Below are 14,942 nucleotides of genomic sequence, written 5' to 3'. Positions count from 1 at the left end.
ATGTGCCTGTTCACTCACCTGTAATATAATAATTATGTATTTTTCAATGGTGTTCGTTAAGTACTTACTATGTTGTCAGAGGCTGGAATGATAAAAATCCATCAGTTTGGGCATAATCTCTGTCCCACAGTTTAAGTAGGAGAGAGAACAGCGCTTACTATATGCCAAGCACTGTGATAAATGTTGTGGTTAGCTACAAGATAATCAGGCTGTTCATACTCCCTGTCCCACGAGGGGATCCCAGTCCAGGGGGAAGGGAGAACAAGTCTTGGATCCTCACAGGCAGATGAGAAAACTGTGGCTTAATGAAGATAAGTGACTTGCCCAAGGTCGTACAAGTGGCAAAACCAGGATTAGAAACCAGGTCTTCGTACTCCCAGGCCTGTACTCATTGCACTTTGCCACTGTTCTCCCTCCTGCTTAGAAGCAGCATGGTCTAGGGGCAAGAGCCTGGGCTTGGGAGTCAGAGGTCATGGGTTCTAATCCTGGCTCCGCCACCTGTCTGCTGTGTAACCTTGGGCAAGTCACTTAACTTCTCTGTGCCTCAGTTACCTCATCTGTAAAATGGGGATTGAGACCTTGAGGTCCTTGTGAGACAGGGACTGTGTCTAACTTGATTACCTTGTAACTATCTTGGTGCTTAGAACAGTGCTTGGCACATAGTAAGCTCTTAACAAATGCCATAATTATTATTATTATCATTACTACGAACCCCCTGTGGCCAGGGATTATGTCCGACATGATTATTTTATATCTACCCCAGTAGTTGGCAAGCATTTAAAAAATACCACAGTTATCACTATTGTTCTCCCTCTCCCTTCCTGTCTCCCTGACTTGCTTCCTTTCTCCTTCTCCCCTCCCAGTCCCACAGCACTTAAGTACATATCTGTCATTCATTTGTATTGACTTCCGTCTCCCGCCTCTGTACCGTCACCTCATTATGGGCAGGGAATGTGTCTGTTTATTGTTGTACTCTCCCAGCTGCTTACGACAGTGCTCTGCACCCAGTGAGAGCTCAATAAATCCAACTGAATGAGTGAATTGAATGAATCTTGTATCTACCCCAGCACAGTCCTTAGGCCTAAAGGTATCGATCAAGTAGACCCCCTTACAAGGCCAGGGTTTCATAGCATACTGAATCCCTTCATTGGGGATACAGAAAAGCATGAAGTAGGGTCAAAAAAGCAATCAAGCAAGGAAAGGGCACAGTAACACCCATGCCCAGGCTGAGAATAAAGTAAGAAGGAAATTATGATGCCCTCTACCTCCCGCCCCAACCTCCCTCCTCCCAGCCCCACACAAGCCATCCCCTAGGGTCCTCCTGGAAGCTCCTCTTCATTCCTACTTTCAATAACCACCACCTTCAGCCTACATTTCTCAGCCAGGTCTTTGCCTGGAATTGAAAGACTCGAGAAATTTTCAGTTTAGAAAATAATTTCAAATACAGGATTTCTTTGAATATTTGTCCTTATCAGGTTGAGTTCCTATTTCCCAAATTTATTCTGCACAGGAAAGATTCTTTATTTAATTGACATTTGGGGCTCCACTCCTGGGGGATTAGGACGTTCTTGGTGCTTTTTTTATGGGGGAAGTTGAGAGAGGAAAAAGTTGCTTTCTACTTTGGTGAATATTACTGATATTCTGGGCAGTGTCTTTTCCTAGATTAAACACTTCCTCCCGCAGAAAGTAATCACTGACTACTGTCAACAAATATCTTGTCTCCATGATGTCCAAGAGGCAATTATAATAATAATCATACTTGTTAAGCGCTTACTATGTGCCAAGTCCTGTTCTGAACACGGAGATCGCTAGAAGCTAATCAGGTTAGAAACAGTCCCTGACCCACGTGGTCCCCATATCACGTAATCTGTAATCCCCATTTTACAGATGAGGTAACTAAGGCCCAGAGAAGTGAAGTGAATTGTCCAAGGTCACACAGTTGACATGTGTAAGACCATCAATGGGCAGGGATTGTCTCTATCTCTTGAGGAATTGTACATTCCAAGCGCTTAGTACAATGCTCTGCACATAGAATTGGATAGCCCGGGCTCTATCCACTATGCCATGCTGCTTCATATCAGGTTAACAGTCGAGAACCCATCCCTATTCCAGGATGTCACTAAGTTAGGCATAAATGATCACTTACTGGTCTAGGTACAAGTTGAGGGTTTTGTTTATTTTCAATATTTAAAAGCACCTTCTGCCATTTAAATGGAAATTCTAAGCTAATGGAGCATGGCAGCTGGCCTGCAGCCCCCTTCAAATGGAAAGCTGCCGCCTAGAGAGGGAACATCATTCCCAGAAGCAAGAGGCAAACAGCTCTTTAAGTAACAGCAGAGACAACGGGAGATGGTCCATTTCTTGGAACCAGTCGACCGCATTGTCTCTATGGGTCTGACTGAGTCTGGCTGAAACATTGCCCCCAACAGAGGGCTTGATCCTGTCGCGGAAAGGTGAAATGGATGGTACATACTGTGGTATCCAGATGTTCCAATTTAGGTGGGGCAGATCCTGACTTTCGGTCAGAGTTCTACCTCTGGGTTCAGGCACCCTGGGATATGTTCGTACTCTGAAAAAATCTAAAGGAAAAGAGATCTAAGGAAAACAATTCCGGTCCACATAGTTTGACATCTCGGCTGAAGGCAGCAATTGCATTCAGGAAATAATAATGATAATAATAATAATTATAATAATGTTGGTATTCGTTAAGTGCTTACTATATGCGGAGCACTGTTCTAAGTGCTGGGGTAGATACAGGGTATTCAGGTTGTCCCACGTGAGGCTCATAGTCTTAATCCCCATTTTACAGATGAGGTAACTGAGGCACTGAGAAGTTAAGTGACTTGCCCATAGTCACACAGCTGACAAATGGTGGGGCCGGATTAGAACCCATGACCTCTGACTCTTAAGCCCGTGCTCTTTCCACTGAGCCACGCACCTTCCGACAGAGGAGGAGAAGGCATAAGGAAGGGAGAGTCTCCCTGCTGGCTGAGCCAGATGTGGAGTTCCGAGCTGGGAATGCCGCAGTCTAAACTCCTTGTGGGCAAGGATCAATTCTAGTGCACTGTTCACTTAGAACAGTGCTCAGCATTCGGTAAATACCATTGTTTGAGCTGGGATTCCCTTTCCACCTACCAAGGTGGAGCAATGGGAGTCATTCCCTCATCCTCCAGCTCCTTTTGGTCACGGACTGTGTCTGCTAATTCTGTTATACTCTCCCAAATGCTTAGTACAGTGCTCTGCATATAGTAAATACTCAATAAATACCATTGATTGATTGACTGATTGATAATGAGCAGAACTGGAGTGGGGGAGTACATGATTCTCAGAGTATGTGCTGTGTTTCTAGACTGCCTCCTAATCTCATTGGTTTTTTAATTGCCCATGTTGTGGGGCTGGAAGAGGCTGCAGTGTCTGACTGAGTATATTTCATTTCATATCTTTGGGGTCTGGGCCTCAAAACTAATATGCAAAGTCACATTAGATCCCTGCACTTACAAAACTTTAGTAGGAATGCAGCACCTACTTCCTTGGAACACAACCAATTACATCACGACTGCTGCTGACTTTGGGATTCTGATGGCACCCGAACAGCCATTTGAATGAAAGGAAAAAAAATCAACAAGACAAGATTCATGTTGAATTTCACCCAGGACTTGAATTTGAAAGGGATAGAACAGGGTAAGGGGGATATGGTGTAGGCAACTTGGCGAACGTCGAGATATATTCAAGTTGGTCACTACTTCAGTTGGCCAAAGAAGAACCTGATTAGCTGAGGAGGAAATTGTTGAAAATGAAAAATGGCCCACAGCCTAGTCTGGACTGTAGTAGAGGAATAAAAAGATCAGTGTTCCCTTAAACTCAATCCTCGCTCTAGCCTGAATCTGCCTCGGGGACATTTTCAGGGAAGTTTTTTTATTCCCCAAATCCTTCCTGTGGATTTCTCCCTTAAAACTACCAGAATTTTCAGTCAATAGTCTGAGAACCCTAGTAACTGCAGTAAATTGAAGTGAAACTGGGAATTTGAAAACAAGGAGAACAGAGGAATTGTTTTAAGGATACAATTAAAATAAACCTTCAGAAAATGTTATATCCTAGACGAAAACTGGGATTCAATTATTACTGATAAACCAGTGTAGATTGCGATCAAGAAATAAGATTTTCTGTTTGAATAATAATATTCTAAAGAGAAGCTTTCTTTGGATTTTCAACCCAGGAGACAAAATTACAAACAGTCCAAGAGATGTAATCAACAAACACATCAGCACAAAAACAGACAATCCTTGCTTGCATAATAAAGTTAGGATGGTAGATCCCTCATTGACCTTAATAACAATAATAATAATAATAGTAATGTCATTTAAGCACTTTTACTATGTGCCAAGCACTCAGCGCTTAGTACAGTGCTCTGCACACAGTAAGCGCTGAATAAATAGGATTGAATGAATGAATGAATGTTCTATGCACTGGGGCAGGTAAAAGATAATCAGATTGAGCCAGGTGGGGCTCACAATCTGAACCCCCATTTTACAGATGAGGTCACTGAAGCACAGATAAGTGGCTTGTCCAAGGTCACACAGCAGTAGCCCCAATTCATAGGTAAGTTTCACCATCAGTAGCATCTTCTTTGAGCACTGATATAGATAAATATATATAGATAGAAAGCTGTTATCTACATCTCTAGCAGCGTGGGACTTTGTTAGACAAAAATATCCAAATCAACATTGCAGTGGTCTGAAAGACTCCACTGGACTTCATCTTCACACTAACGTATTTGGATTTCTTGATTTGTATATAAACCTTATTTCTCACACAATTAGTAAAGTATACCTTATAAAAATAATTTTAATGGACAAGGTTGGAGGAAGTTGATGGTCTCGTTTGCCCAGGTAAATGCACCAGTCAAGTTCTTGATTATTTAAGACCTTGACCCTGCTTTTGTAAATGAGCAATCAATCAATGGCATTTATTGAGCACTTACTGTGTGCAGAGCGCTGTACTTCTCACATGGGAGAGTACATTACAACAGAGCTGGTAGACATGTTCTGCCGTAACTCTCAAGTTCTCGGGAGCTGAAAAACCTGCTGAAGAGGGACACTGCTTTTCTAAGGGCCTATATGATCGATTTATTCAATTTGTTTCCCAATTTCCCAGTGGCTTTCAGGTACCACACCCCACAACTCCTGCACTAGCTTAGCATCCCCAAATCTAGTGCCATATAGGATGCGCTAGTATTCCAAAGCTGAAACGGGTAGTAAATTTCAAAATGGGCTGTTTGTCTGAATTTAAGCTGTTTGTGTCTGATTGACAGTGAGTGTCAAGAATCCTCCTCCAGAAGGTTCTGAGGGGTCCTGGGAGTTTACCCTAACCATGTTCTTGCATGGAAGTGTATTGTCACGATTCTACTGAACTTTGAATGGTAACCAACCATTAAGCATGTCCTCAGAGGAGCCCTTGGAAAAAAGTTTATTCCAAAAGTTTGCAAGGGTCATTTGATTAGTGATGCTGCCAAAGAATCAGTTATTTTTAGGATACTTCCAAGCACCGAGAAAGGTTAAATATCCCCAATCTGAAATTGCCTAGTCAGAATTTAAAGGGAGTTGGGCAAGAATAAAACAAGATTTGACTTTGAGTAATATGCAGGCTTACAGCCCGAAACGCAGAGTAAGTTGATTGGGAGCCAATGGCCATTTTCCAGTCGTAGAAGGCTGAGAATGAAATGCATTGCCAAGCAAGATCAAGTAAGGCTGCATTTTTAACAGCAGGATCTGGCTTCATGCATATACTGATTTCAACTCGTCCCACCTGTGTTTATTCTACTTCTGAAAGCAAACTTAGATTCATTGTTGATTATCGTAAGAGTCGAGATTTAGATCGCATTGGAAGGAAAGTGGATAAGACAAAGTTTACAAGGGTAGAATCTGAGGTAGGTCAATAGAGAATCTTGATTTCTGCTCCTTTTGTACTCCCTCAAGTGCTTAGAATGCTGTTCTACACAGAGCGGGCTTTCAATAACCATGCTTGCCTGATTGATTGAGAAAACAAGTGGCCATATTAGGATGACAAGCCGGCAGCCGTATCAAAACACTTTTTTTTTTTTAGAAGTGGAAAATATTTTTAGTTCTTATTAGCCTAACAAATGATATTCAATCAATCAATCAAATTTATTGAGAGCTTACTATGTGCAGAGCACTGTATTAAGCACTTGGGAGAATACCATACAACAGACGCAGTCCCTGCCCATAACAAGCTTAAAGTCCAGAGGAGGAGATGGACATTAATATGAACAATATTATTATAATTAATATAATTTAAACATACCTAAGTGCTGTGGGGCTGAAGGTGGGATGAATATTAAATGTCTAAATAATCCTGAAAGAACCTAGTTTGGAACAACCAAAAATATAATTTTCAATTGAGTTTCATAAGAATCAACATTCCTTCTGCAAGCAAACTCACGGGTGAAATCTAAGGAGAAAATCAGAAGAAGCTCTTGCCATGAAACAGGGGGTCAGCAGAGAAAAAGCCTTAAAGGCAAAGAACAGAAAGTTTGCTGGAGGAAAAAAATAACCATGAGTATTTAACAGTAACGATTGTTATTTGTTAAGCTCTTCCTAGGGGGCAAGCCCTGTATCAAGTGCTGGGGTAGATAAAAGGAAATACGGTCCCACGAGGGGCTCAGATTCTAAGTAGGAGGAAGCATGGGTACCTGCCATTTCCAGAAGAGAGAAAAGAGGCACAGAAAAATGAAGTAATTTGCCCAAGGTCACACAGCAGATAAGGGGCAGAGCCAAGATTCTGACTCCCAGGACTGTGTTCTTTCCCCTAAGCCATGCTGTATTTACTAAGGTTCAAACACTGTCCTAAATGCTGAGGTAGGTATGTAAGGCAGATCAAACCCAATCTCTGTCTCACATGGGGCTCACAGACTTACAAAGATGGAGGACAGGCATTTGATCCACATTTTACAGATGAGGAATACTTATTGTCATAAAGAACAGTGCTTGGCACATAGTACATGCTTAACAAATGCCATCATCATTATTATCAATTTAAACTGTATTAAAGTTGCGGGGTTATCTGGAGATAATGTAATTCCCAATACACCACAAATCGCGTACGACTGGGAAAATGAAGATTTTTCATCTTTATCCATCCATGGCGAAACGCCATAATTTATTCTTAATCTTCCCTGAGACTTGTCGACTTTTGTAATTAGGTGATTGTTTGAAAACCTATGAAGGCTTAGCCAGGCATTTCAGTGATGTGCTTTGATTCACCGGCCCTGTGAGATGTGATAGCTTCTCTTCTGAGTTTATTTGCGATTCTCCACCTTGCAACTAACTTCCCTAGTAATGGAGAACCAAATGTGTAAAATCTGCTTTTGACTAAAGAAACAGAAACACTTAGACTATGTAGCCCCAAACAGTGTTTGCGATTTCTTGGCACTTTTCAAGCTTTAGACTAATTCTTCCTCAAATAACATCTTGATTGAGAGGCTGGAAAGGGCCGGGATTCATTTCTCATTTCATTTTTACAACTTTTCTCTCATCCCCGCTCCCAATTGCATTTGCCCCATCAATCAATTGATCATTTATTGAATGCTGACCGTGTGCAGAGCACCGTACTAAGCCAAAACTCTGAAGGTAGAAGCGATACCTTGGGCCACATTTTCTGCTCTGCACTCTGTACACTGTTTCTCTGCTCTCTGTCTATCATGCTTTGTCTACGCTGGGCTTGTGGCTTCTTATGAATGAAAAAGTAATCGTCTTATGCTGTCGAGTCAACTCCGACCCCCATCTCTCTCGGAACACCCCACCACCATCTTCAATCATTCTGTTGGTGGATACATAGAATTTTCTTAGTAAAAATCCAAAAATGGTTTACCATGGCCTCCTGCCGCCCAGTAAACTTGAGTCTCCGCCCTTGACTCTCTCCCGTGGCGCTGCTGCCCAGCATGGGTGAGTTTTGACTGGTAGCAGATGGCCTTCCACTCGCTAGCCACTGTTCAAGCTAGGAATGGAATGTGTAGGCCTCTGCTTGACTCTCCCTCCCGTAGTCGAGACTAGTGGAGTACTGGAAACTCTCCAGTTGCTACCCTGAGAGGGGTGGGGAAGTAACGCATTTGTAAAACTGAAATACTTGCATCATTCTACTTTTCATTCCCTAACCCAGGGTGCAATACCATGGAAATAACAACTAAGGGACATGGTGAATATATAACATGGACCCCTAAAAAATAAGAGATTCCACCGGGCAATGACCCGGTAATTACCCGAAGGTTCCCAGTAGAAAAAATGGACCCCTGACCTTCCCACCATTTTTCTCCCCCATCTTTCTTTTTATGGTATTTGTAAAGCACTTACTGTGTGCCAGACATTATATTTAGCACTGGGGTAGTTACAAGCTAATCTGGTTGCAAACAGTCCATGTTCCACATGGGGCTCATGGTCTTAATCTCCATTTTATAAATGAGGTAGCTGAGGTACAGAGAAGTGAAATGACACACCCAAGGTCACACAACAGACAAGTGGCGGAGCCTGGATTAGAACCCAGGTCCTCTGATTCCCAGACCTGTGCTCTATCCACTAGGCCATGCTGTTATCTCACTCCTAAACCTCTGCTGGACAGATTACTATTGACTTCCGTGACCCACAAGTGTATGTTACAGAACAAAATGTAAAATAATCCCAGATGGCAATCTATATACTAATCACTGTTTGTGAGATTTTTAATTTCTGTGGTGGGCAGGATATAATAAAGATGATGAGAAACGAATAAGAAAGTGAGAATCAATAATATAGTAAAATTTGAGGGGGGTTACAGGCAACATACAAATATTATTTGGCTAAACATCACAGACACTCTGTCTCATAGAAAAATAATAAACACAAACTTTCTATAAGTACGATATAGCAGTATGCTGTTATTGGCAAAAACTTTCCATGATAGAAATATTCTGGAAAACTGGCCAAGACTCCCACCTATGGTTTGAACAAAACAAAAATGTTCTCTATTCAGAGACCATGGGAACTGCTTTGGAACTCAACTCAAAAATTTTTAAGTGGAGAGTCTTTCATGGCATTTTTAGTCACCACTGATTTCACAGAGCAGAGCCTAGCTCCAAGGAAGCAGTGTAGCTTAGTGGAAAGAGTACAGGCCTGGAAGTCAGAGGACTTGGGTTCTAATCCCAGCTCTGACACCTATCTGCCGTGTGACTTGGGCAAGTCACTTCACTATGCCTCATTTACCTCATTTTTAAAATGAGGATTAAGACTCTGACTTCCATGTGGAATACAGACTATGTCCAACCTGATTATCTTGTACCTACCGAGTACATTGCTGGGCACATAGTAAACACTTAACACATGATAAAAAGAAATTGCCTTCATTCTTTTTCCTTTATCATGAAATATCTCTGTCCTCTTTCCCAGAGAGTGTTTATTCTGTATGCATACTCAGACATTCTCACAACTTTCATATTCTCTCTTACTTTCTTAGCTCTGCTGTTTTTTTCTCATTCTAGACCTTTGGCCCTTTTAACATGACTTATGACCTATTTCATTTTATACCCTTCCACCTCCACATACTTCCCATCAACTCACATTAAGGGCCCACCATTTAATCAGTTAGAAAGCAGGCGAATCAATCAACAGTATTTATTGAGAGCTTACTGAGTGCAGAGCACTGTACTAAGTGGTTGGGAGAGTGCAGTATAACAATAAAACAGACATATCCGCTGCCCACACTGAGCTTACAGTTTAGACGGGGAATGCTTGTTTCTTTTGAAATTAATATTTTTCAAGATAAATATTATTATTATGGCATTTATCAAGCATGTACTACGTGCTAAGCAATGTTCCATGCTTGGGGGTAGATATAAGTTAATCAGGTTGCACACAGTCCCTTTCCCACTTGGGGCCCACAGTTTAAGTAGGGGGGAATAGTATTTGATCCCCATTTTAGACCCGAGGAAACTGAAGGACAGGGGAAGTAAGTGACTTGCCCAAGACCACACAGCAAGGACCTAGGTTTCCTGACTCCCAGGCCACTGTCACATTACTTCTGTACTCCATAATTTCCCAAATGTATTTCCATTAATCATTGGGAGTTATTGAGTGTTTACTGTGTGTAGAACACCACCCTAAGCACTTACAAAGCATAATCAGTTAAAAAAGAGTTCAAAGACCTACTTCAGTGTTCTGACATCCAGCTCACTGCTCAATCCATAGCCCAGTGCTCAAGCACATCATTCAGTGCTCGGCATCCATAAGCCGCTCAGTAAATCTTGTTAGGATGAGATTTTAGCCCACATCAAACTCTATAAGACATATGCTACTGGGAGACAAAGTCAATCGCCCAAATAACGTACCCTTCAATTCAAAACTTGGACATGGCAGTCAGAATTCAGTGCTGTTTTGAGTGAGTGGAGATCTAATTTCTACTCTTACGTGCTTATTCAAATGGACATCATATTGTCTAGAGTGCTCTGAAAAACTGTAAGTGTACCATTTTTTTCCTCGTTAAAATATTGTTTTATTAACAAATAGGCTGCTTCAGTCATGGCAGAGCGATGGAATTAAACATATTTTCATTTGTGCTTCATTAAGTTATGTAGCACTGAATACGCTATGCCTTGATGTAGTTTGAAAGGTGAACAGATGGAATTTTATTTTTAGCTCACATTAACAAAGCCCATCAAACTCTTATTTGCCTGATATACCATTATAATATACCTTACAACTTAACCTTTAAAGTAGAGCTTTAACTGCCTCGTGGCATTCAAATGAGGAAAAAAAAGAAACAAATATGGGATAAATATTTAATTATAATCACGCTGATCACTATGTCACTTAAAACTAGTTAATGTAGCAAATGGAATAACTTGGTTTAAATTGGAGGGTTATTAGGGGACTTTTCAATTAGAATATTTCAAGTCAGATTAACATCGGATGGTCCTCTTCATTCCTACCAATCTCCTAACTGTCCCTCACTCTCAATTTTCCAGCTTTTACCCATTGTTAGCCATTTCTCTGCTGCCTGGACTGCCCTCCACCTTCAAATTCATTGACCTATATCCCTCTCCTTTTTCAAAATCTATTAATTTCACACTCTCCTCCCCCTTCTTATCCTTCTCCCCACACTTTCTTTCTCTATGACCCACTTTCCTCTTGACCTCCTTCTCCTGTGCCCCCTTGTTTTTTGTTTTTTTTTAATGGTACGTGTTAAAAGTTTATTACGTTCCAGGCAGTGTACTAAACACTGGGATAGGTAGAAGCTAACTGGGCTGGACATAGTCCATGTCCTACATGGGATGTTTGGACTTAATCTCCATTTTACAGATGAGGTAACTGAGGCACAGAAAAGTGAAGTGACTTCCCCAAGATCACACAGCAGACAATGGCAAAGCTGGGATTAGAACCCAAGTACTTTGAATTGCAGGACCATGTTCTTTCCTCTAAGCCACACTGTTTCCTCTTCCTTCTCCTTCCACATGCTCATTTCCCTTATATCCCCCTTTCTCATCCTCTTCTTCCTCCTGCTCCTCCACCTCCTTCTCCTTCTCCCCTCTCATCTTCTTTTTATTGCACACTATCCTTCACATCTTCCCCTATTTCCTTCCCCTCCTCCTACTTGTCTTCCTTTTCCTCCTCTTCCTCTTTTGCTTTTGCTTCCTCTTCCTTTTCCTCCTTCTCCATCCTCCTCTTTATACTCCTTAATGGGGCCCACAATTTAATAGGTAGGGAGAGCAGTCAGGTGTAAGAAGATTAGATATAACATAGTGCTCCACATCTATTTTGCCTACAGTCCAGAGTATGTGTTTAGGACATTGCTCTCTACGAATTAGGTACTCAATTAATTCTGTTTATAATTATAATTTCTTAGAGGAAAAATTGGTGAAAAACACAGCTTCAGACAATGGCTCACAATTTGTCTCACAATGCCTTTTGTTAGTTAAAAGAAAGGATAACTTTAGAGTAGAACTGCATATTTATTCAATCCATTACAATATTTGTGACAAAAATTATTTGTCTTTTTGTCATGTATTTTTTAATCTTGACTTTCAATTTTCTTCAAAATTTGGATTGCTTCTAGAACATCATTTCAAATGCTTTTGACTCCTTCATGTCACAATTGATTTTTATAAACCTTTTCTTTTCTTTCACTAAGGACTTCAATCACTGAGATCTCATATGGGGAACTTGGATTGTTGTGTCAGCCCCACAGCACTTACGTACACATCAGTAATTTATTTATATTAATGTTTGTCTTCTGCTCTAGACTCTAAGCTCATTTTGGAAAGGAATCAGCTCTGTTATACAGTACTATCCCACATGCTTAGTACAGTGCTCTGCACCCAGTAAACACTAAATATGATTGATTGATTGATAAGCAGCGTGGCTCAGTGGAAAGAGCACGGCCTTGGGAGTCAGAGGTCATGGGTTCTAATCCCAGCCCCCCCACCTTGGTCAGCTGTGTGACTTTGGGCAAGTCCCTTCGCTTCTCTGTACCTCAGTTACCTCACCTGTAAAATGGGGTCTGAGAGCCCCACGTGGGGCAGGGACTGTTTCCAACCCAATTTACTTGTATCCACCTCAGTGCTTAGTACATGCCTGGCACACAGTGAGTGCTAACAAATACCACAGTTTTCATTATTATCATTAGAGAATTGAGGTCCTCTAAACTCCCAGGCCTGTGCTCTTCCATTAAGCCATCATGCTTCTCTTCTTCCACCGTGGGTAAGGAATGTGCCTATCTGCCCTATCATACTGTGCTCTCTCAAGCACTTAGTACAGTCTTCTGCACATAGTAAGAACACAGTAAATAAGATTGATTGATTGATTGATTATCCTACTTTTTCCCTTCGGATGCCCAGATCCTAGTTAACTCCCACACTCAGAATGAAAGATGGTTATCCCCTCTGTCCCTCTGACTACAATAAAATCTATTTACATATAAGGATCCCAAAATCTAAGTGAAGACAAACAGACACATTAAAACAAACAAGCAACAAACAAAAAAACAGGCCAACAACATGGTCCAGTTGATGCAACGATAAAGCCCACTATGGTAATAAGGAGAAGCTCATGGCCTAGTGGATAGAACATGGGCCTGGGATCAGAAGGATCTGGCTTTTAATCTGCGCTCCACCAATCAATCAATCAATCACATTTATTGAGAACTTACTGGGTGCAGATCACTGCACTAAACGCTTGTGAGAGTACAGCACAACAATATAACAGACACATTCCCTGCCCACAACGAGCTTACAGTCTGGAGGGGAAAACAGATATTAATATGAATAAATAAATTGCAGATATTTGCATGTGCATCCTGGGGCTGGGAGAAGGGGTGATGATTAAAGGGAAAAAGACTGGGCGACACGAAAGGGAGTGAGAAAAGAGGAAGGCCTCTTGGAGGAGATGTGCCTTCAATAAATCTTTGAAGGTAGGGAGAGTCATTGTCTGACGGATATGAAAAGGGAAAGTGTTCCAGGCCAGAGGCATGACATGGGCAAGAGGTGGGCAGCCCGATAAATGGGATGGAGGTACAATACAGATACAGGTATGCCACTTTTCTGCTGTGTGACTTTGGGAAGTCACAAAGTTTATCTGTTCCTCAAATAGCACACTGAACAGAGGCCTGGGAAAGAGGAAAAGGAATCTCTCCTTATTGAGATCAGAATAAAAGCTCAAAAATTCAAGTCTTGAGACTATAAAGACAAAATCCTTAACTGCATATTCCCTGGACTTAATTTGCAAAAATACCTAATGCAATTAAAAAAAAATGGTTATGCATCTGGACTGTTTTTAGACTGAAAACAAATTAAGCAGATATTAAAAACCTGAAGAAAACATGTTCTTAGATAACTCATCAAAGGAATCAGACAAATTCCTTATATTATTTCCTTCTTTATTTTTCCCTTGAGGCAAATATTTCAGATATTAAAAAATGTCTGGGCTTATGAGAGTCATTGAAAAGGTACATGTTTGTGTTTTCCACATTTCATGAGTAGGAAATAAAATCATGGGGTGTGCAACCAATATAGGCAAATTTACATTGAAGATGTACTGTCATTTTGCTTGCTAGTCTGTAGAGTCAGAATCAGCACCTAAGCACTTTGACTTTGCTCTCCTACACTTTTTGTAGATGCTAATTAACCACTAATGGTGACAATATCAAAAAGGCCTTGCATATATTGTCTCTTTACTTAAATATTTTCATCAGATTGCTCATTCAAAATAACTTCAAAATTTAAACTCTAAGGGAAAAGGCTCCAGGAATTTGTACTAGAACCAACTTCCCCTTACATTATTCCCACTCCCCCAATTTCCAAAAGGATGGTGTAGCTTCCTAAGACTCTCCCTTGGGGTTTCCCCTAGATTTATGGGAATTTGTGAAGATATTTCTACGTGTTTCATTCGGGGCATGTAATAGGGCAAATGACTTCTATTAGATGATGAGTTCTTAATTCTTGCTCGAGAATTAGTATTTTATGTTTTCCATTAACAGTTCCTGTTCATTCACATCTTTTGTTTGAAGATTGCAAACAGATTAGTGCAGAGATCCTAGGGTTTAGCAACCAGCATGTACAACCGGCATGAAAGAGTTAGAAATTCATGAGTTCCATTCTTTTCCTCATTTTATCAGTCAATGCTTTTGCTAAGGACTTGGGAGAGTACATAATCCTTTTCCAGAAGAAATCTACAGTTGAAGAAGTGGAGAAATATATCTATGTATATTTTGGTCATTCTTGATAAGAGCCTTGAAAGTGAAGGAGGTAGTCTATATTTTGAGCAAGAGTATGGGCTAGGAAGTCGGGAATGCCCATCACTGGTCTCTGACAAATCACAACCTCTCTATAATAAGGGGATGATAGCCTCTTCCCACTTCACAGGGAAGCTGTGAGAATAAATTAAATATCTAGTGAGGATGTGTTT

The 14,942-nt window shown here is 41.0% G+C and overlaps 1 non-coding gene across 1 annotated transcript; it reads right to left on the bottom strand.

The window, feature by feature from the left end:
• Nucleotides 1–7,971: 7,971 nt before the first annotated feature.
• LOC114814391 lies at nt 7,972–8,109 on the bottom strand. Its single transcript, XR_003762189.1, has one exon. It is a non-coding gene; the product is annotated as a small nucleolar RNA SNORA7 (small nucleolar RNA).
• Between the last annotated feature and the right edge of the window lie 6,833 nt (nt 8,110–14,942).

This window comes from Ornithorhynchus anatinus, chromosome 9 (assembly GCF_004115215.2).
Source record: "Ornithorhynchus anatinus isolate Pmale09 chromosome 9, mOrnAna1.pri.v4, whole genome shotgun sequence".
In the NCBI taxonomy this organism is placed as follows: domain Eukaryota; kingdom Metazoa; phylum Chordata; class Mammalia; order Monotremata; family Ornithorhynchidae; genus Ornithorhynchus; species Ornithorhynchus anatinus.
The sequence above is the reverse complement of the archived record's forward strand: the minus strand, read 5'-3'. Positions and strand labels throughout refer to the sequence as shown.